This window comes from Oenanthe melanoleuca, chromosome 3, assembly GCF_029582105.1.
Source record: "Oenanthe melanoleuca isolate GR-GAL-2019-014 chromosome 3, OMel1.0, whole genome shotgun sequence".
Lineage (NCBI taxonomy): Eukaryota > Metazoa > Chordata > Aves > Passeriformes > Muscicapidae > Oenanthe > Oenanthe melanoleuca.
In genome coordinates, this window is record NC_079336.1 from 22,317,479 (window position 1) to 22,339,864 (window position 22,386).

The 22,386-nt window shown below is 44.2% G+C and overlaps 1 protein-coding gene across 7 annotated transcripts in view; it reads right to left on the reverse strand.

Moving 5' to 3' along the window:
• Positions 1 to 21,100, reverse strand: part of ELOVL5 (ELOVL fatty acid elongase 5) — a 39,174-nt gene extending 18,074 nt beyond the window's left edge. The window contains exon 1 of one of the 7 annotated variants that reach the window (XM_056487775.1): positions 21,005 to 21,100. The gene's annotated coding sequence lies outside the window, so the exon portion shown is untranslated. Of the gene's footprint in view, positions 1 to 17,763; positions 17,928 to 18,691; positions 19,420 to 19,801; positions 19,852 to 21,004 lie in introns of those variants that run through there. The other 6 variants (XM_056487776.1, XM_056487778.1, XM_056487782.1 and 3 more) reach the window with 6 other exon arrangements.
• Between the last annotated feature and the right edge of the window lie 1,286 nt (positions 21,101 to 22,386).

Genomic DNA, 22,386 nt, shown 5'->3' on the forward strand with positions numbered 1-22,386 from the left:
CTGGGACTGAAACCCTAATTTCATCCAGGTCCAGCAAGAAAAGCCAAGCAGGATTCAAACTGTGCTTTCTGTCCAGACCCAAGCAGGACTGTGAACCAGTGCTGGAAGGCCTGCAGGGACTTTGATTTCCCATGGGACCGAGCAAACACCAGGGGCTTAGGTCATGCATTTCCATTCTGTGGTCTTCTGTACAAGCCCACATCCCTCCCAGTGCAGGGCCCCAGGGAGGAGGCTGAAAGGCTCCCTGAGGATTTCTGCCCGCACACCACCCACTGTTCCCTGCAGGGCTCTCAGGGACACACAGATGAGACTTTCCCTTCCGTGTCATACCACATGGGAATACAGAAAGCCACACAAACATTACTGGAATCTGGTCACCAGGCACAAACAAAAGGGTTTGATCAGAATTACCAGAAGTGTTGAAAGTATTTTGCAGCCCTAATTCATACTGGTTTTATTTTCTGACTTAAGAAGCCCAGCCCAAGTAAGCAAACACTTCAGAAGAAAGTGCATTTTTTGGGATTATGTCACCTCACCAGTTATGGTACTGTGAGCACTTGTGTTAACAGCCACAGCACTGGCACACTGGTGTCCTAGGAGTAAGGAAATATAACTTGTGTCACCAGAAGCGTGAACATTGGGAAGGCTGTGAGAAATGAGTATATAATTACAAGGAGAAAAAAAGATATGTAGAGAAAGCACCTTTTTTGTCACCCCATCCTTTTTTTTTTTAGCTTGTCAGTTATTAAGTATCGCCAAGAAACCCACTCCCTGGCAGATAATTCATTTTATTGAGATCCTCACTTAATTTCTTGCTCTTTTGATCCAGTACTAATTGGTCTAGTTATGCAGAACTGCATCAGCCAGTAATCTGATCTGAGTTCAGCTTTGCTTCTCTCAGGCAAAGTCTTCAGATGGCAGAAGCTAGTACAAAACCAAAGGTTTGTTATTCTAAAATAACACAAAAAAAACTCTTTCCTGAACTGGCTTGCTAAATGTATTGCTACATTTACTGGACGCTAAAAACACATGTATGTAAATGAAACAACTAAAAAACCAGAAAGAAACTCTGCCTAGCTATAGAAAAGACAGTAAGAAACCAAAGTCCACACTGAAGCCCTCCACAAAACTGGAAGAAAAACTCATTCCCCAAGAGGAGGAGGCTCTCTGAAGAGGTCTCAGCTTTTTTGGGTTGGTACCCCAAAGCAGCTTTTTGTGCCAGCATTATCAGACAGCAGATTGTAAGACACAGCAAAGGAAAAACTACTCCTGGTGTCAATTTCCAGAATTTGCAGAAAAAGAAATTGTTTCAAAAGGAACTCATTTGTGTAACAGAAAAACAGAAGGAAACAATCTGCTTTTGTTCCAGAGGGGGTCATGTGAAAATGCATCAAGTCTCCTGCCAACAGCCACACAACATTAAACACTGCTTCAACAGCAGCAACTACAAGGGCTCTTTTTAAATTAGAATAGTTTCCCAATTCAGAGAAACATCGACTCCCAGAAAAATTAAACCAGTAGCCATTTGAAACACTCTGATTGGCCTATTTCCTAATATTGAAAGTAAGCAAATTCTGCAGCTCACTGAATACATGAGCAGATCAGCAGCAATGCTCCTTTACCTACAAGTCATCCCATGACACCGCACACTATTCACAGATTCATGGAATGGTTTGGTTTGGAAGTGACCTTTGAATCTTATCTAGGCAACTACTCCACCATCTTCCACTCAAGATACTCAGAGTGTCATCCAGCCTTGGAAGTTTTCATGCATGGGGCATCTACCACCTCTGTGACCAACCTGTTCAGCATTTCTAAGCCTGAACTGAAAAAACTTCTTCCTTACATCCAGTCTAAATCTGCCTTCTTTTCATTCAAAACCAATGTCCCTTGTCCTAACACTACAGACCCTATTAAAAAGTTTGTACCTATTTTCCCTGTAGGCCCCTTTTAGGTACTGCAAGGCCACACTAAGATCTCACTGGAGACTTCTTTTTTCCAGGCTGAGCAGCTCCAACCCTCTCAGCCTCTCTCCATAGGAGAGGTGCTCCAGCTCTCTAACCTCCTCTGGATCCACTCTGATGTGTCCATGTCTTTCCTGTGCTGAGGATCCCAGAGCTGGATGCAGCACTCCAGGTGTGGTCTCACCAGAGCAGAGGGGCAGAATCCCCTCATCCTGCTGACCATGCTGCTTTTGATGCAGCCCCAGGACACAACTGGCTTTCTGGGTTGCAAGTACAAATTGCCAGCTTTCCTCTACCAGCACCCCCAAGTCCTTCTCAGCTGCTGCTGTTCTCAACCCTTCATCCCCCAAACCATACTGATTGTTGTGGACTTCCCCAGGCCTTGTTGAACCTCATGTGGATCCCAAGGCTCACTTCTTGAGCCTGTCCAGGTCCTTCTGGATGGCACCCCAGGCATGTCAATGACACCACTCAGCTCGGTGTTGCTGGCAAACTTGCTGAGGGTGCACTGGATCCCACTGTCCCTGTCACTGACAGACATTAAACAGTGCTGGTCCTATTACAGACCCTGAGGGACACCACTTTGTCCATCAGGACTCTGAATCGCTGACCATTCATCCAACCAATTCCTTTTTCAGTGAACAATCCACCCATCAAATCCATGTCTCCAATTTAGAGAGAAGGATGTCGTGGGGGACCTTGTCAAAGGCCTTATAGAAAATGACCAACAACATCCATAGCCTTATTCAATACCCACAGTTGGAAAAAAAAAAGACCAAATTAGGCCAGATAACACTTTTTAGAACATGTACCTCTATAGACACCAGCTATTTTTGACTCACCTGCTTTTCTGCAATGGAAAAAGTAATCATTCTCTCTGCCACCAAATTTTACCAGTGCAGGAAAGCACTTGACCAGGGAAAATTGAATCAAAGACTGGAAGCTTACAGGTTACAAAGACTCAGGCTTACAATCCGGAAGACATTTCACTCCTTCAAGTCCAAATATCCAATCTAGAAAAAACTCCCTATCTGATGCTTTAAACAAACAAAATTACTGGATTTTAATTCTGCAACACAAACATAACAAAGGGTAAACTTGCATCTTGCCCCAACAAGATTGAGCAACATCATTAAAATACATTTTCAATAATCCTCTGGATTTTGACAGACAGGTTTTTTTGGACATCCACAGATCATTTGGCATCCTGGGTTCATTTCCAGCACTATGAGCTAAGACAAACATGCTCTAGCAGCCACCCAAATATCTGGGCAGAAGATGTGAAGCTCTGCCCTACTGCTCAGCCCAGGCATGGATAGCCCTGGTGCTTCTTTGTGTGGCAATCAAAAATACAGTTCAAAGCCTACAAAGAAACATGCTTTTCTTGTGCAATATGTTTTTAAAAATTATTTACAGAAAATGTTTCATACAGGTTACCAGCATTGACAGCCTGCTCTTCTAATGGACATAACTACTCTGGGGAAATGGCTACTACATACTGGAGGACTTCAACCAGCTTCTGCCCTTTAAAGGAAATTCTTTTCAATGCTTTCCCCAGAAAATGCATTCTAGAGGTTTTGTGCTATGAAGTAATTTAAGAATTCTTCATCACATTTTGATGGTGTTTCTTGAGTTTCTTCTTGGAGCAACTTTCCAGGTGTAAAGATGATGCACAAAAATATAAAGGTTTGCTTTCTGTCCCATGGCACCCTTTTTAACCAAATCAAACAACAACAAAAAAAAACCATTTTAAGCTCAAAGCACTGGGAGCCTGCTCCCTTTCAGAAGGAGCCTCCAGCTCTCACCCTGCTGCTCAAGAACTCTATGAAACAGATCCCAGTTTTCGCAGCTAAGTGCCTGAACTTGCGTTCCAATAAAATCCCCAAAATAGGAATCTAAATAATTGTTCTGGCTTCTGAGAGAAATGTGCTGTCAGGCCTGGCTGCTCAGCCTTTTTGGAAACCAGCCACTTTCTCTGTTCTTAAATTAGGACTTTGAATCCTAAATTTAGGCACTGGCTTTTGGAAATCTTGATTTGTGTTTTCTCTTTAAAGTAATGTTTCCCAGTCCCTGCCACTGTAGAGGTAACTCCTCTTTTTCCTCCTCCAGAAGTACAAACTATGCCTCCTTCAAAAACCCAACCATCACACTGCTGTTTGCTTTTGTAGATGCAATGGAATTGAAAACGCTCAGCTGCTTGAGAATTGGAAGACAGCACTGATAATCAAAGCTGTCGCTTTCTGTCCATTTGCCAAAGCTGCCCAGTTTCTCCTTTCTATTCCCCAAGCCTTAGCTGCCCCTTGAATGTGTTCCCTTTACCTTTAACTTCCTGCCAACTCCAGATTACCCTTTTCTTCCCTTTCTGAATACTCTCTTAGGCCCCAGCCATGCTTAGTGTTAGCAATAAAAAGGCCTTCATCTTGATCTGAAAGCGTAGATATATTTATTTTATGGAAAACCAGGTGAAGGATAAGTTGCACATTTTGCATTTTAGTTTTGTTAAAATACAAGAAGCTATTTTTAAACTTTATTTTGCATCTCTATCTTTAGCAATGTGATTCAGATTTTTGGCCTCCTTGCATCAGCAGCAAACCTTCCAGCCTGCTGCTGACACATCAGGACCCACAGTGCTGAGCTTCCACACTCACCAGCAGCACCAGCATAATGAAGTCTAGATATAAATCATTTGTATAAAATTCAGGGAAGCATAACAAGTGTGGGACAAAGTTTCAAACAGTTTAACCTCAGTGGGATTTCAAACCATTTGAAAATGCGTGGGGTAAAGGAAGACTTTGGGCAGAGGTATATATAAGGTGGTAATTTCATAACATTACTTCTCCTGTCATTCCATTCCCTCAAATCCTTCAGTAATGGTTACCTTATTACATAAACAGAGATGTGGTAATAAAGTATTTTACAGAATAGAAATAAATACAAGAAAGGATACTGCAAAACAGAATGACTAATTGCACTCAGTACACAATATCTCATGAAATCAGAATCTAATGATCTTCAGATAGGCAAGTTAAGAGAAATAATAGGTCCTTACAATTTTATTTACACCTGCAACAGATCTAAAATAGCTCAAATTAGGATATGACTGTCCTACGATTAGAACACTCACACAACATTCATCCCCTTGTACTCAAAGTTCTTGATATGGCATGGGATGACTTCAGACAGAAGGAAAACACTAGGGGTGATGGCCCAGCAGGAAGAGCAAGTTGGAAGCAAGCAGGCAAACATACCCATGGAAGTACTAAGAATCAGAGGAAAATGCTTCATGACTGCCTCTACATGCCAGAAAGATGCATCCAGCATCCATCTACAAACAAGGACATTTCATGCTGCCAAGCCCCTCAGCAGCAGCAGATCTGGCATCACTCAGCACTATAGTTTTCCACAAGAGCATTTTCCTGCAATAAAGTGTTCAAGGGAGTATATTCTATGCTTAAACATTGTGCCCATACACAAGCACTGCAATACTGGAAACCACCTCAGCACTGCTAGCTTACAGCCTGGTGCTGTGAGAGCAATGCAGTAAAGCCTGAAGGAGTATTTACAGAAATAAAATGTGGAGGAAGAAAAAGCAAAGCATGCAGGTTTATTTTAACTGATTTAATTGTAATATACAGCATTGACACTGCAGAGAACTTCTGCCTAGGGTTTAACAACAGTTTCCCTTTTTAATTTTTTTTTTTTTTAAATTGAAACAGAAGAGAATGTCTGTAGCAAACTAGGTTAGATGGAAACAGGGAGAATATGTACATGGCACAAGAAGAAGTTGACACTTTTAAGGAAAGCCCAAGCACAGCGTTGGCTAGACAGCTTTGCTCCAAAATCCCCCTCCCAAAACACTATGGGCAGTGTTTATTAACAGCTACTCCTTGAATCTGAAGCTCCATCTTTTTACAAAAGCTGTGCTGGTATTGCAATTGGGAAAACAAAGGAACTTAGAGCTCCTGGTTAATGACAAGCTGAATACAAATGAGCAGTGCCCTGGCAGCCAGGGGGGCCAAGTGTGTCCTGGTGTGCATCAGGCACAGCATCACCAGCCAGGGGAGGGATTGTCCTGCTCTGCTCTGAGCTGGGGCAGCCTCACCTCCAGTGCTGGGGGCAGTTCAGGGTGCCACAATGTAAGAAAGATATATTAAACTATTGAAGAGCATCCAAAGGAGGGCAGCAAAGATGGTGAATTGCCTTGAGGAGAAGCTGCATGAGCAGCAGCTGAGGGCACTGGGTCTGTTCAGCCTGGAGGAGACTGAGGGGAGACCTCACTGCAGTCACAGCTTCTTGTGAGAGGAGAAGGAGGGGCAGACCCTGATCTCTGCTCTGGGGTGACACTGACAGGACTGAGGGAATGACCTGAAGCTGTAAGAGGAGGTGTAGGTTAGATATTAGAAAGAGGTTCTTCACACAGAGGGTGGCTGAGCACTGGAACAGCTCCCCAGGGCAGTGTCACAGCACCAAGCCTGACAGAGCTCAAGGAGTGTTTGGACAATGCTCTCAGGCATGTGGGGTGACTCTTGGGGTGTCCTGTGCAGGGTCCAGGAGTTGGACTTGATGATCCTTGTGGGACCATTTCACCTCAGCTTATTCTGTGATAACACTGTTAGTGGCAGCTCACAATGGAAAATTAGCTTCAGGAAGCCTGGGAAGCTAAAGAGAGTTGAGAAGACGAAGGGAAAAAAGCTAAGTCCAGAAGACCATAAGGATTTTACCTTTCATTTCTAGTCTCATTTCTTTTATTCCAAAGCCATCTGCAAGAAAGTCATAAAAATTTCTGTCCTTTAACAACGGGATTCCTGTAATCTCTGTCTCAAACCAACTTTATACTTCCACAGGAGAACAATAAAGTTACAGTCCCCAAAGCCTATTTTAATGAGCCTTCTTGGTCAAAACGTTGCATTTTTTAACAACAGAACCAATAAGACTACAGTAGGACAAAGGATGGAGAAGCCCAGCCTTGCATGACCATTACATTCAAGAGCACTGTGTACTCAAGACAGTAAGCTTCAACTTATGTTTCCTTTAAATGCCCATGCCTCATAATTGCATAAAAAAATTTAAAAAGAAGTAGGAAAAAAAGAGTGACAAGTGGGACTGTCCCTCCACACGTCCCTCATTTCCTCCAACACCTGCACCTACAGCACCAAATCTGAACACGAGGAACACTTGTCATCCACCTGCCCACTCCTCCTGCCAAAATCCTACACCAAGCTCTGAACCCAGGGGATATCTTAAGACTAAAATTCAAAGTATGGAGATATATAATTCCTGCGTTTCATAGCTTGACACATGAAAGTTTGCCATCTAATCTATAAAAGTACTTAAAATTCTCCCGCACATGTTAAACACTGTACAAAGCAAAAAATGGCTGTGTGCAGTTATCCTGTGAACAAGATTTAGCTGTAAAGAAGTTATCTCAGATTCTCATGCTGACTAGGTACAACCCAATAAAAAGTGCAGGAATTGGAAGACCATGAAAGCTGAGCATGACAGTCACAAAGGTAATGCTACACCATGCAAATCTGACTTGTACAGGGAGAAGAGTGCACATAAAACCTGAATTAAGATGCCCTGCTAAGATGTGAAACCACAACCCCTGTGTTCAGGTGGGTAACTGACACCTTTTGGAGGACACTTGTGTTTTGGAAACCAGATCACACTGAAAAAGCACACAAACAAGTCACCATTAGGCAAGTTACAGTATGGTAAGTATTTATTTGTGTGCTTACTCTATTTCCAATGCTTGTGGGGTTGTACCTGGAGTGCTGTGGGAGAGCTGAAATTCTCTGGTGAGCCCTAGCACACAAAATTACATGCAATATACTGAAGAAGTTACATTCCTCAGTACAAGAGAATTTCTATACTTTTACCTAAAAGAAGAAAGGATGCATACTGGCACTATAAATGCACCCCAGACATTGCCTTGCTGCCATTTCTTTATGCAGTCAGTCATGCTATGGGAAGTCAATCTTAAAACTTTTCTATGTTCTGGCTGTACACCTGTAAGACCCTGTGTGGCTGCATACTTGGCACCTTCATTGCTAAACATCATGCTAGATTGTACCATCATGCATAAGTAAACAGTACTAACAGAAGTCAGGCAAGTATGAATGACAGCTGGCTTTAAATAGAAGAAGGTACAAAAAAAATTCCTCATTTCCCCTTCATTCTGAGAATTAAAAGAAGAACAAAAATTACTTTAGGTACTAGTGTTATGCCATGGCATTGTGCTACTCAGGACAGAATCCTTACCACCATGTGCCCTGTTAAACCACCTACCTTCAAAACAGTAAAAAAATAAATAGGCTCATTATTCAGAAAATCAACTACCTTTAAGACTGAACTGCCTTTCTAAAGAATAAAGGTGCTAACATGATAGTTTTAACCTTGTTCCTGCCCAGGATGCACAAGGAGTACTCAAAGTGAAGACAACATGTCCCAGAATAGAGATAGAAAACAAAGAGACAGGAGATTTCTTGCAGATGCATTTGTCAGATCACTCCCCCGCACCTCTCCCTTCTTGTACAACACTTCACACATCTGTAAATTGTTAATGCTGCCAAAACCATGCTGCCAGCTGATGGCATTTCTGTTACAGAAGCTCAGGGCTGAAAAGCCTGGTGAGTCCTGAGGAGCTGAACATCCCTGCCTGCACCAGACCCATTTCAAACCAACTTCTGCTGAAAATCAGCAAGTTTTAAGGTGCTGTGACAAAGACCCGTGAAAGATGACTGACTCCTGGAGTAGTTAGAAAAGAAAGCACTGGTACCTGCTACTTGATCAAAAGACCCTGCTTCAGGAGGCAAGTACTGTGGTTTCTTACATTTTATTATTTCTTATAAGGGTAGAAAGACCAGCCAAACAATTAAAAGATAATTCTGTAATGATACAGCTGCATGTGATCTTACCACTTACTCTTTCTATGAACTTTAAATAGACTACTGGAGGAAAAAAACTCCACATATCTGGCAATTTCCAAGATGTTTTCTGAAAGCTCATAATACAAAGGCTTCAGTTACCTGCAAAAGTCAGGCAGTGAATTCTAGGAAAATGAGTACCTCTCCTCCAAATTTCAGCCACTCTTTTCTTTCAATAAGAGGTATCAAATTCTCGGCGCAGTGAAAACCCTGCTGCTGTTAAAATCTGTTCCAAGGAAGAACACAGCTAAACTGAATCCCCAGCTCCAGTACCAAGAAGCAGTAGGTTTTGTTACATTTGCTTCATACTTCCACAAGCACTAAAGCAATGGCAGGGTCAGCACTTTAACCTGATGTAATATATCTGCTTTAAATACAGTGACTTTAAAAACCATATCCACCCAAAGAGCAGGCAACAGGTTTCCTTCCCAACCCTGTAGCTATCCCATTCTCTGCAGGGCAGCAGTCCCCTAGAAAAGGGGGCACCAGACATGCCTCCTCTGCCTCACTCTATGTGCAAAGTCTCTTAAACAACATCTTCAGCAACTTACTAATTTCTAAAGATAAGCATCTCCATCCATCCAGTTGTGGTGCCAGGTCATGCCCATCCGTAACCCTCAGGCTCAGGGCTGTCACATCACCTGATCCTTTTTCTAGCTTCTCCACTCAGCCTGGTCCCCTCTATAACCGTAATCATACAACCATAACCATATAACCCATCTATACAGCCATACCCAGGGTGTGTGCAGTAACAAGGAACAGACAAGAACAGATCTGACATTGCTGCAAGGCTGCTTTCATTCCTTCCCTACTCTCCACCCTGCCTGGGTGGAAGGAACCTGGAAAAACTGAGGTGGCCCCAAAGAAACCGACCAACCAAGCCAGGTCTTACATGGCTGAAGATAGTAAAGCCATCAGCACTGCACCCAGCAAAGAACCAGAGCAAAGAAAGGCAAATGAAACAGACAAACAAAATGGAAGATGTAAATGTTTAATGCAGAACTCTAAAATGCAATTAAGAGGAGGCTAAAATATAATGCACTGAACAATCATAATTTTACATATAAGAATGTAAAAAATTTGCAGAAAAAAGAAAGCCCAAAATAAAAAATGATCATACAGGATAAATCACACACAGCCAACTCAGAAGATTTCTTAAATATAATTTTAACAGCATGAATTGATGGATTATTTCACTGTAAAAAGCAAAAACCAACAAAAAAACCTCCAACCTTGATTTGATTAAGCTATGAATGATTTTAGGATGTCTTAAGCCTGTTTCTGTCTTGAAAAGTGCAGGACTAAGGATGGTCTCAAGGCAGGTCAGATAGGGGGAAGGGGGAAAAAGTTAACCATCAAGAGACCAAATGTATGAAGAACCAACAAAATGTTTATTTCAAGAAAAGGCAATCTGAATGTTTTGTTCAATCTAAACACAGCTAAGTTTCCAACAGAAACAGTGCTAATGAAAATATATACACAGAAAGAGACTGAAATAAAAAGCTAAGCAGACAGTGAATATGACCAAAACCTCTTGCTACACCCTGGCCAGCCTGCAGCTGAGGGCCTTGAAGACAGAGGGGAAGAATCTCCTTTAATTCTCAGCCTTATATGTTATACTATAAAAAACATGTTATGCTGTAAGAAACATCAAAAACATCAAACAACAACCTTACTAGTGATGTGAGACACAACTTGAACACAGTAGCCCAAGACTAAACTTCAGTGGGAAGTCTGACTTTCTGATAATACCAAATATTTTTTACTTGATGCCCAAAGCTTATTATTAAATTTGTTAAACAAGAAAAACACATCACTATGCAATGAGTGATTTACACATAGAAACAATGCTGACTGCAGCAAAGTGAAAAACCTAACTTACAGTGTATTTTATAAGTGCTCATGTTCTGCCAGGATGAAAGGACAGAATCAAGTGGTGTTTCATCAGCAACACCTGTAAAGCAACTCTTTAAACTCTGGGCAAAAGACGTGCTCTTCAGCCTCTATATTAAGACTCTGCACATTAATTATAAAAATGTCAACATATTAAAAGTTGCTCAGCAAGTAAACCCTGTACATTCTGAGTGTACCTATTTCATACATATTTTGTACAAACTGTGTAGGGTACAGAATAATGCTTCAGGCAATTAAATAGCTTATTCAGTCAGCAGCTCTCTGAGTCTTCCCCTCTGGAATCTCACCACCACCACATCTCTATTTTTACTGTATGCCAAAAGGAAAACATGTTTTTGTGCAAAAAACTCTTTCATTAAGCAACTTTTCAACTATCAGATTCCTGTAGTTGGAGGTTATTTTTCCACAATGTTTTTATCTCTGTGTAATACAAGCCCTCCCATATAGATGTGTCATCTCTAAACCAAACAGGAGTGAAAGGACAATTAAACAGACCTATTATTCTTGACCAGGGAGTTACATGCTCAAGTTCATATCCCCACACTGGAACTGGTATGTGGTGGGGGAATAAGGGTAGGGAAAAAAAAACAAAAATGAAAAACTAACAAAAAACCTTTGTTAATATTCTACTCTCATGTTAATGACTGACAGCTTAGGTGGGAATTTGGTAGAGAATCTTAAAAGAGCAACGATGCTGTAAGTGAGGATGTGCCAGAACCACCAAAGGCTGATGAGAGCTTCTTCACTGGTTCGGTGCAAAACCCAGCCTTGCTCCTCTCTTCTGCAAAACAACCCTTCAGGGTGTTGGGTAAGACTTTTAAAAAGAAAATACTGAAAAATAGATACAGACAAACATATGAAAGTGCAAAAAGGTGTAGAAACAAAAAATTAAGTAAGGAGAGGGGTGGAAAACTACATAACATCTCTCCTAGGCTTCTTCACATGTGCAGTTGGCCACTGAACCACTGCAGGTTCAAAGCTCCTTCCAAGGCCATGCATCTCTCCTTTGAATGCAAGACAAGACTAAAGAATGTAAATAAAACACTTCAAGATGATTGTTTTTCACAGACTGTAAAATGTAGTTAAAATCTGGCAACGTTACTGAGCTCTCACAGAGAAACATCTCTGTTTCTCATCCTTCAGGATGCAAAACTGTAGTTTAACAGCTTCCTAAATGTGTATTTTAAGACACAAAGTCAATCCCACAAATGCTTAGAAAACTGGGCTGTGCTATAAGCAACCGATACCTGAGCTGATGCATCGTTCGAGGCTGACGCGTTTTGTGAAACCAAGAAGTATTCAGTCTGCACAACTGGAAATTCATCATAGCTCTGCAATTGTTCACCTAGAGTTTAGATTTGAGTCTCTGATCTAAACAAGTCCAGCACTGAATTTAGAACGTATGAGCCAATTAAGAAAGATTTAAAAAAAAAAAAGAGAAACATTTGAAAACAACATTAGCAGTCCCTTCCTGCACCATAATGCAACCACTTAGTAGTGGTGATAGAACAAGAAATCAATATAAAGAAGTACCAAAGCATATTATTTTTATTCTGCAAGGCATGTCCAGACTTGCAGCCTGCTTTTGTGTGCTTCAAAGAGAGATGATGATGGCTTTGAAACAGCTAAAAAAAGAATAAAGAAGTTAGAGGTTCTGGGAACCTGTCAAGTAAAAGTGGAGAACTGGGTATGGCCTCTGGAAAATTACCTGGGAACCTAATGAAGGCTGCAAAACCAGACAACAGAGTGTCATGGTTTGACTCTAGCTGCTAAATGACACCCCACAGCTGCTTGGTCACCCCTCTAGAGATCTGGTGGAATAGGGAAGAGAAACAGAAAAAGGTAAAGCCTGTGGGTTAAGATAAGAAGATTTAATAAATGAACTAAAATTAACCATTACAATAACAACAACAACAATAATGAAAAGGGAGATAACAAAGAGAGGGAGGGATAAAACCCAAGAAAGACAAGTGATGCACAATACAGTGGCTCACCACTCATTAACCGATGCCCAGACCATCCCTGAGCAGCCATCAGAGCCTCCCAGCCAACTCCGCTCAGTTTACACACTGACCATGACATTCTGCAGCATGGAATATCCCTTTGGCCAGTTTGGGGCAGCTGTACTAATTGTACTTCTTCCTGGTTTCTTACATACCTGCTCACTGGCAGAGCATGGAACACTGAGAAGTCCTTGATTAAGAGCACACCCTGCTCAGCAACAATTAAAACATCAATGTGTTACCAACACTACTCTCATACTAAAGCCAAAATACAGAACTGTACCAGCTACTAAGAAGACAATTATTCCAGATGAAACTAGGCCACAGAGCTCTTACTATTTAAACTCACATGACAAGTGGTCTGACACCATCAAATCTAAAAATTACTTACAGCCATGCACAATTTTAACCTATAAGAAAGTAGAGGCAGGTGCAACAACTCATGCATTAGCAGGGCAATGATCTACACTGAAACACAGTGGCCTTTCTGTGATTACCTGCATTACTATTATTTTACTCCTCATTTTTAACTGAGCAAACAAATGCAGTACTCCTTTCTGACTTGCTCAGTGTCATCTCTCTCAGTCTTTATGTAAGGATCTGCTACTCTATATTGGTGGTGTTCCCTCATACTTGTGTTCTCCTCCAGTCCTTACACTGTGTTTTAAGCTCTTGCAGATGGTGATGGAGACACTCACATAAAACTTCCCAGCTCATGGCTGAGTCTAGCAGCTAGGGCCTGGCAAGGCCAGCCACCCTTCCTAAAGCCAGAGCAAACAAGAAGATGCAGAAGCAACCATAGTCTAAAATCTGTGTCTTCTGGGTGACAAACAAGTCAGAATTTAAAAAAAATACGAAAAAACCTGCTCAAATCTTCCGAAAGTGGCTTTTCTGTTTAGGCGCATTACAGAGGCAGAAAAAAAAAAAAATCCATAAGTAACCAGGCCTATTGGACTGGCAAGCTTACTTTCTGTCACTGTATCACGTATGTTAATAAAAACAGAACATTCTGTACCATGTTGTACAAACGCAGGTATTTTCCCCATTAATGAGGCTTTATGCATACACAAAGTCACACTCACAAGATTAAACCAAATCTTAACAACATGCCAAAAGGCCACTATACACTAAGTGATAACTGTATGGTACAGGGATAAATGCATGACCCTAATTTAGGACAACCAGCTGAGTTCACAGGGTCTCTGATCAGCTGAGAGCAACCTCTCCACATCAGTACTGCAAAACAGAAATGAACCACCAAACCACAATCAGACATTCACCATAAGCTACTGCCCTGCAATCCACAAAAGCATCCACATAGAATGCAAGCACAGCTTTCATTGTGTACTTCAAAGCCAAATCCAGATGTGTGTGCCTTTCCCAACAGTGGCCTGCAGCTACCACAGGAGCCCTTCCTCAAGAGCGTGCCAGCAGCCACGCGAATGAGCTGACCCACAGATGGCTTCCAGCAAGCACATGGGCCATGCACCAGAAGTATGTTAAACATTGAAGAATGTAATCTTCCTAAATGGTTAAAGGTTTAATTATTGTTATTTAAGTCAAAGGTTCTCCCTACTGTTTGGCAAGGAGATGATTCTCAAAATGATGATTTGAAACACTAAAAGTAACTCAGAAGAAGGAAATATTCCTTCAGGAAAAGGTTAACTGAAGCTTTCTGATTCAATTATGTGCATAGAAATAGCATATCTAAAGGGAAGCCTACATAGATTAAGGTCTAAAGGCCTATATTTTCCCAAATCCTCATTGTCTCAAGTGAACCAGCTCAAGGTCTAGACACCTCCCTTCAGACCACTATGCTGACAATGATACAGTAGTGGCAAATGTAAGAGTAGATTTATTTTATTTATTTCTAAGAGCCTCAAGATCTCTATTTAAATATAGGTGTCATGGTTTTAATTCAGCAGAGAAGCTGCTCCTCCACAAAGCTGTGGTCTGCTCCAAACTTTAACCATATGGCATCTAAGGGAAGAAGCATTTTCCCACAATTAGCACTTGCTAAGAGCTGTTTAGTCAACACGGGCTCAGCAGAAATACTGCTTTAACCTGAAATGTTTCCCAGCAAACTTTTAACAGCAAAAAGTGAGAGAGAACCAAAAAAAAAAGGCAAACTTGCCTGCTTATGAATTAACTAGCTAAACATATCAGGTGTATTTGGTTTAATAAACTAAATGACATTATTGTGCAAAATAATACCTGTTCATTTTTGTCTAATCCTGATAACATCCTTAAGATGACACTAACAAAAACCCCCACTGGCATACAGAAAAGCTGGAGTGCTACCTGAAATCAAGACTACATCCTTTTTGAAATCATGTACATGCTTTAAAGCAGAGAGGCTGCACATGCGCATAGAAGGAAAGAAATCACCCTCCAGTCACTGCAAAGACAGCTGGCAAGAAGAAAAACAGTTTTCTCAAGGTCAAGAGGGAGAGGAGCGCTTCCAAGTGATAACAGAAGAATAGTCATTTTGTTCAAATCACTGACCCAGAATCTCAAAGAGGAGGGTTATGTAGGGATCAAAGCACAGTGAACAGTTTGAAAATGCAGCAAAAAAGGTCTATTCCATATTTGCTGTATTTCACATGCACGTTTTATCTCCTGCAAATGCTAGGGCATATTTAATCACTGAGCAAAGAATATCAGTTGGCAGGCAAATATTTGATACAGTTTTGACACAGAGGTCAATTAAATACAAACAACTTTACCTTAAATACAAATTCATGAAATGTCTGTGTATTTCTACCTGCCCAGTATGCCACAGGTCATTAACAAAGCTATTATTAATGAAGCACAACCTCTACAGTTAATAAAGTTTTAATAAGGGCATGAAAAATACCCAGTTGCAATGGGATGCCAAGGCCAGTTCAACTCACAGCACTGAGCTCAGCATAAGTAGCATGATTCATTTGCTCATGGAGAAGTGACAATTGCACTTAACAGTATGCAATTTTTGTAAAATCTCTACACCTGGTACAGAGGTTTATTCCTGTTTCACACAAGTCAAATATTTCACCAAGGAAATTAAATAATTCTCCAATGCTCCAATACAGCAGGAAAACATTTATCAACCACATACTTCAGACAAGTTTGCTCTTGTGCTCTTATTTGCCCTGTAAGATAATGTGTTCAAAATGCCAAAATACAAACAGAGAAACCAAGGCAATAAATTTCAGGAGATTAATTTCATTAAACAGATATAAGGAGATACAATGCCTACACAGTTGACAGCAACTCTACAAGTTATTTCCATAATAAGATTGAAGGCAGCATTTATTTGATTTGTCAATCAAAAAAATCAATTCATGTCACTGTTTGCGTTACTCTCATCAAACAAAGCTCTAACTGCTGTTCTGTTGGAAGATGGGGACAGCCTTCAGTGCCCTCAGAAACCCAGATATAAGTCATTTTTACCAATCAGCACTCAGGAACTACAGGGGTATCAGCCTAGGCAATGCCCTCTGAACCATATTGCTGCATTACCAAATTTAAACAGCCTTAGGAAAGGTCAAAGCAAAGCAATCTGACCTGGAAAAGTTTTTAAACAGACCAACTTCTGTGTAATTCATTGATTATCCTTTTCATTTGTCCTTGTGTGTTTTTTTTCCATTTAAGGGAAAAAGCATTTTCAATGCTAGTATGCACAAACTGCAGGAATCTCTGCATTTTTAACACATTTAAGAATCACTACACAAATTAGCAACTACAGTACAAGAATTACTGTCTGTTTTGTGAAGTGTCTCGATGCACATGAAGAAGTGTGCTCTGATTATCACACAGAAAGCATCAATTTCTTCAGTCTATTATACAGTAAAACAGCTTTGGAAAGCTTATGGTGCAGCCTGGAAGAACGTAATTTTGTATATCGTAAAAACAGGAAAACAAAAGCATTACTGCAAGAGCTGAGGCCCACAGCCCCCATGGTATTCCTATGTCTAAACAGTTTTATAACTCTCACTCCCACACAACTAATTCAGGACATGGTAATGACAGAAGATAACAAAAGAGGACTGACATCAAGAAGACAAAATGCGTGAGTTGTTATGCATGGGAGGTTGTAGTAAACGGCATAATTACCTATACATGCCTTCATGCCCTAAAGGAAGAGCTGCCAAATCTAAGTGGGACTTTTGAGCTGTGAAGAACCAATACTTTGCTTGTGAGGAGTAAAACATGCCAAGAAAGAATAGGTAGAGGTATCTGTGGCTCTGCTCCTCAGCAATGAAAGAGAACCCCTGCTTCTCTCAGTGCAAAGTCAGAGAACAAAACCTCCATGTCCTGAACAAAAAAACCCAAACCACACCACAAGAGCCCAAAAGCTCCAAAGGGCTCAGTCCAAAAGAGCCTTCCTGGCATGAGTTGTCACAATTGTCACAACTCTGCACAGCACAGGCACTCTGGCTGTGCTGTTGCCACTCGTGGTGGGAACCCAGACCCAGAGAGCTGTCACCTACCATGTGGGCAGGAGGGTGACACCCGAAGTGGCACTGAGCCCACCCTGCCATGCAGTCACTGCTCCACACCGCTCCTGCCCTGCCTATGGGGAATGAGCGCTCATGGGTGACATCCTTTTAGCACTAGCTCCTGGAGGGTCACAGGGGACAACACTACACAGAGGCATGACACTGTTAACATGGCACTGTAGGCAACTGCTGTTTCTCTCACACAATTTTTTCTCCAGTGGGATACAGACAGCATTAAATGGGAGATTTGCTTTGTCTGCCACCGAGTGAGGGTTGCTGAGACCACCAGAAGGTAGAAAACAAGTATTTTAACCTTGTGCTTTGTCTGAGTGTCTTTTTTTTTTCCCCCAGCTCAGCAGAAACAGAAGCTTTTGATGTTGCAATGTTTACTGCCCCTAAAATGAGGAAGGTAAAGGAATGAGGTCAGCTCAGCACTTGAGAGCATTTAACCAATTAGCAACTGAATGTCACTTACAAGGAACAGGTTTGCAAAGAGGCAGCTCTGGATCACGCCAGCACTGGGCTCTCCATCTATGGCTGCTGGACTTGAGCACCAGGTCAGCCTGAAATCCTAATATATTGCTAGTTCCGCCATCATTGCCAAAAATCTGAATCTTCAAACATATTTTCAAAAATCTGCTCCTAGCAAGTTGCAAAAGAAAGTGCAATTAAAGGAACTGTCCAGAGGTCTGATGGATCTACAGTACTATTTCAAATTCACTTTTTTTTTCCGTTAACTTATCTTGTCTAAGTTAATTCCTCTTATAAACAACACCAAATGAAAGTCAGCAGGGAAAGAAGAGATTAGACCAGAGAATTCAAAATATTTTATTTCAATTCTGGCTGTACTAAAGACAAAAAATGCAACAAGAAGAATTCATGCTGAGGAATTTAAGAACAACATCAACTTACTAAAAATACTGCAATAAGTATACCCAGAGACCGGTCAGACAGCACATAAACTAAATATCATTAATGATGCTATATTTAAGTACCAAATATGCAGTGAGTTTAATCAAAGATAGTCCATCTGATCAGCTGCTGCTAGGAAAAAAGGCACGAACTCACAAAATGCAACTGTTTTTTAAAAAGCAGCATGAGACACAGAGACCATCACCCAGCTTGCAAGACAAAGCCACACTGCATATTCATTGCACGGCTGCTCTCCCTGGTTGCATTTGAATGCTAAAATACAGGAGACTTAAGTCAGAACACATGACAAATTCATTTAGCTACTTATGAATAAAAAACACCAAGAGCTTCCAAGCACGCACTACATATGTAATGTGTGCCTTGTACAAAATTCAGTGAAGTCAAGCAAAATTCTGGCATGTCTTTTAGTGCTCTTGACCAGTATGAGTCGTCAATGTCAACAGCATCCCTGAGGGCAAATCCACACTTACCTTCTTCGGCAAACTCAGCACAGTGGTCCTTTTCATTTGCTTCTAAGTTCACAGAAAGCTGGGAAGGGATCTCCAGCCAGCTGACCCCAGCTATCTCCAGGTACCACAAGTTTCAGGTAAATCCTCCCCCGTGTGCAAGTACAGCTACCCCCAGCCAGAATACTTACATTGGCTTCTTGCTGATCTGTCTAGCACACCACAAATACACGAATATTTATATAAAAAACTCCAGCTTTTATTGCTAAACAGCATCAGATGATCAGGTGTGGCACAGGCTGACTCTTCCCAACACAACTTCAGCTGCTGTTAGCAGAGGCGAGCCTGTACCAGGACCTGTCTCTAACTATGGAGTATTTTAACAGCAGAGGAAAATCTCGGGGCGTGACTGCACCGAAGGAGCGAGAAGGGCTGAAACACATCGCAAAACTCCTCAGCGTTACTCGCAAGTTCAAGTAAATCCCCTCCCTCTATGCTAGCAGATTAACACTGATGCAGCAGCACCACTAGCCCGCATCTACAAAAACTTCGCAGCCTCAAGCCCTCCACCCAAGCGCGGCCACCGGCGATAATTTCAGCCGGCGGTTCGCGGCAGGCCGCGGCTGCCAGGTCCTGGCAGGGGGCTGCTCTGGCAGATAGCCGCACCCTGGAAGCAACCTGGCCCAAAACTCCGGCGAAAGGCTGTGCCGCCACGGGAGACGCCTGCACGCTCATCCTCTGGTTTCAGCTGCAGGGCGTGTTTCCATTTGCACAGAGCGGTTTTGGAGACTTCCTGATGGGAAGCATCCCAACTTCAGCCATGCCCCTGCCCTGTTTTCCCTCGCCATCGCTAGGAGCCGGCTGAGCTCTTTGCTGGAGCGTTCTGTCACAGCCACGAGAACTCTGCCATGGCACTGAATCGCAGAGCACGAGAGATCGCCCGAAGCACTGAGCATACAAATGAGCCGTACGGGGCACTGCCGTTCAGCCGCGGCTGGCACTCGGAGCGGGCAGGGCGCTCAGCTGCCGGAGCGACAAACGCCTCTGTCTGCCAGGAGCCCTCCCTGCCGAGCAAGCCAAGGTGCGACTATTCCTGCCCAGGTCTGCAAAACTGACTCTTGTCTGCAGACTCACAGCTCAGATCGATACCGGAAAGCTCTCCGGAGTGGAATCCTCAGATGCTGCATCCCTGGGAATCAGGGGAAAGGAATGAGGGCAGGAAGCAACGAACGCAGGCAGAGAAGGAGAAAACACACACTGCCCAAGACAATACCTCACATAACCCCGGGCACTGCTGATAACGCTGCTGGCGCCCGAGGGCTTCCAGGAGATGAAGAGATAAAAGCAAGGTCATAAAGTTTTTAAGAAAGTCCCTGCACCAGCATCTGACACACTGACACATTTCTATCGTTCGCCTTTCCTTTTCTGCTCGTTTCCTAAGACATGTACTCTTCAAACATCTAGGTTTTAAAACGGGCCGGCCCCTTTCAGAAGCACTGCACATCTCCAGGGCGCTGGTTTAAGGCGGTGTCTGCCCTGTCCCACACACAGAGCCGGGAACTACCCTGCCAGCGGCTCCACTTCTAAACCAGTGAGGCGGGCAGGGGCGCTGGGCAGGAGCTCAGGGAAGAAGGAGAAGTAACAGCCTCGCTTTCCGAGCCGAGGAGCCCTTCCGCTGACACCCTGCCTCTCCGCCGGGCCGCTCTCCCGGCCGGCAGCAGCCGCCTCAGCGGGGCCGGGCGGGATGCACGCCCCACACACCCGCCTCGACGGAAACAGACGGATCGGGGTTTGTCTGGAGCCCTGGCAGCCTCAGCCCTCCGCGAGCTCCCCGGGAAGGCATCGGCGGCCGAGGATGGGGGCTGAGGTGCGGGTCTCCTCCCTTCCTGCCCCTGTTATTTCACCCCACCCCGTGCCCCGCACGGCGGAAGGCGCTGCCGCCGCCGCCCGGGATGCAGTATCCATGGCAATACGGGATTGCATCATGCTTTGGACTAAACTGCACCGGAGAAAAGACGCTCCCGGCGAGAGCCCCGTCCCTTCCGCCGCCCCGTCCCCTCCCTTCCCCGGCCGGCCTGCCCGCCACTGCCGGCGCCGTCCCCGGCCGCAGCCCCGCCGCTCCCCAACAGGCGCCAAGCCCCCCTCCAGCTCCGCGCACGGCCAGCGCTGCCGCCGCACTTGTTGCGCGCCCCGCGGAGCGGCGCCCCCCGCCCGCCGTGGCCCCCGCCCCACTCGTCCTTCGCATCCCCCTCCGGGACCGAGCGGCCGCTCCGCATCCCGTCTCCGGGCGGGCAGCCCCGGCGCTACGCTCCCTCCCGGCCGGGGACGCGGCCCTACCTGCGGCGGCGGCGGCGCTGGGGGCGGCGGGCGGCACCGGCCGGTCTGTCCCGCTGCGAGCCGCGGGGCGGGGCCGGGGGGCGGGCGCGGGGCCGCCGGCCCCGCCCCCCCGCCGGCCGTGGGCTGACGGTGACGTCAGAGTGGTGCGGGGGGCTCACGGGCGGCGGCGGAGGGGCGCTATGACGTCACGGCGGCAGCGAGCCAATAGGGCGGCGGGGGCGGCTCGTGCGGGGCACCCGCCGCTCCGAGCCCCCGCGTGCAGCGGGTCCCGGGCGGGCCCGGAGGGCTCTGAGGGCTCTGAGCCCGGGCCGCGGCACGGGGGCCCTGTGAAAAACAATATGGGACCGTGTAATTAAAGACTGTCATAATGAGATGAGCCGCGGGCCTACATTAATGGCTCCGGGCAGATGTAGTTGATATTTCCTGTGTTTTGAAGTAATGGCCTTTGCAACGTGACGGCATTTTTGAATGTAAGCTCTGGCTGCAGTTAGGTAGTTAGTGTTTTAACTCGGTCGTATGATAAAGCCGCTGGTTTTGTTGTGTAATTTACATGCATATGCTGAGCTGGTCCCCACAGTGTCAGATGTCGAGGAAGGAATCTCAAAGCACCCTGTTTGGCTCCTTTCCAAGGGCAGGGATGCCCAACAAAGGAAGAAAAGTTCTGTCCGTGCTCTCCAGACTCTTCATTACCTCCCCGAGGTCCTAATGGGGCAACAGTGAGGGTGCCCTGATGTTCGTATGGCCAACAGGAACAAACAGTTTTACTTCTTTTCCTCTCTCACGTATTCCTTCGTGATGGAAGATGACCTTTTAATTTCTTCCCTTCCCTAAGAGTTTGTTCCATCCCTTGTTAATTAAATGAAAATGCTACATAAATAAAGAGCAGCTTTGCTTTGCAAAGGAGAGGAGTCAAGCAGCAATTTGCATGGGGTTTATTCAAGATCAAGTATCTCCACTCTATGGGAAGCAGTTAGCAATTTGTCTCCCCAGCCCCCATACAGTTTTAGAAAGCTGGATTAAAAAGGGTTTCCTGGACCTTTCCCTCTGCTATAGAAACAGCTGGTTGGGTGAAGCCATCCATACTGGCTCTGCCAACCCAACATCCAGTTGCTTCTCCTGGGCAGTGATACCATGCCCACAGTTATTTACCAAGGCCCATGCCCTTGGTCATGTATCTGAAGCAAAGTATTGCAACCTTACCTCACCTGATTGGAGCTCAGTGTGCAAACAGCCCCCAGAGGTGATGATGGGCTGTAAATAGTCAAGAAGAGGTCCCAGGAGGGCCACCTCTGTCCTGGGGAGCATCACCAGCTGGTCAAAGGAGGGGATTGTCCCACTCTGCTCTGCACCGGGGTGGCCTCACCTTGAGTCCTCTGCGCTAA